Source organism: Echinops telfairi, unplaced genomic scaffold (genome assembly GCF_000313985.2).
Source record: "Echinops telfairi isolate 266 unplaced genomic scaffold, ASM31398v2 ScPeMD7_5868;HRSCAF=6743_1, whole genome shotgun sequence".
Classification (NCBI taxonomy): domain Eukaryota; kingdom Metazoa; phylum Chordata; class Mammalia; order Afrosoricida; family Tenrecidae; genus Echinops; species Echinops telfairi.
The window spans coordinates 2,151,804-2,152,748 of record NW_022109768.1 but is presented as its reverse complement, the minus strand read 5'-3'; positions in this window follow the sequence as shown (position 1 = coordinate 2,152,748).

Genomic DNA, 945 nt, shown 5'->3' with positions numbered 1-945 from the left:
GGAAGCGCACACCCCGGCACCGGATGTGACGTAGTTCACGCGCACGCGCGATGGGCATCTTCCGGTCCGGGCACGAAGGGGCCGGCCTTTGCCCTGGAGGCTATTCCCAGGGGCGGAGTCTTGGAGTTCTGGCGTCTCCCGGCAGTTCCTGGCTGGGCGTCTCTGGCTACTGGCAACTTTAAATGTTTTGCGTTGTCGCTGTAGCTTTATTTGTTCCGAACTGTTCTACCTACTTTTTATGTGGAGAAACTAAGAAATAAGTTTGGGGAGGGTCTGACATGCGAATTCCCCAGTCGATTTTCTACGATCAACAGCTACAGGCTGGGAAACTCATGGTGAGTTTGGTTTGGTTCTAGATAGTATGAACGAGGAGCCCTGGAGGCGTCGAGATCACGCGTCGGGCTGCTAATCGCACGGTCTGCAGTTTGAAATCACCAGCTTCTCAGCGAGAGAAAGACAAAGCTTCCTATTTCCTAAGGAGTTCACTCACTTTTTGTTGCTCAGCAACACCATAAGGCAAAGCAGAACTGCCCCTGTGGGTTTCTGAGGCTGTAAGTCATTTTAGGAGTAGAAAGACCTCTCTTTCCCCCACCGCTAAGATGAAGTTTTCTACTCCTGTAAAGACTTACAGTTTCACAAACCCACAGGCAATTCTACCCTGCCCAATAAGGGTCGCTATGAGTAAAAACTGGCGGCAATGAGAGAAAAAAAGTTACAGTCTCAGATATAGGGGCGGTTCTACCCTGTCATCTAGCTAGGGTGGCCTTGAGTCAGAATCAACTTGCTAGTGTAGTGGGTTACTCATTGGGCTGCTAACCACGTGAGTCAAAGCCACCAGTTGCTCTGGTGGGGAAAGATGAGGTTTTCTGCTCCTATAAAGATTCGCCGTCTTGGAAACCCATATGGGCAGTTTTACTCTCCCCTATAGGGTTACAGTAAGTCAGC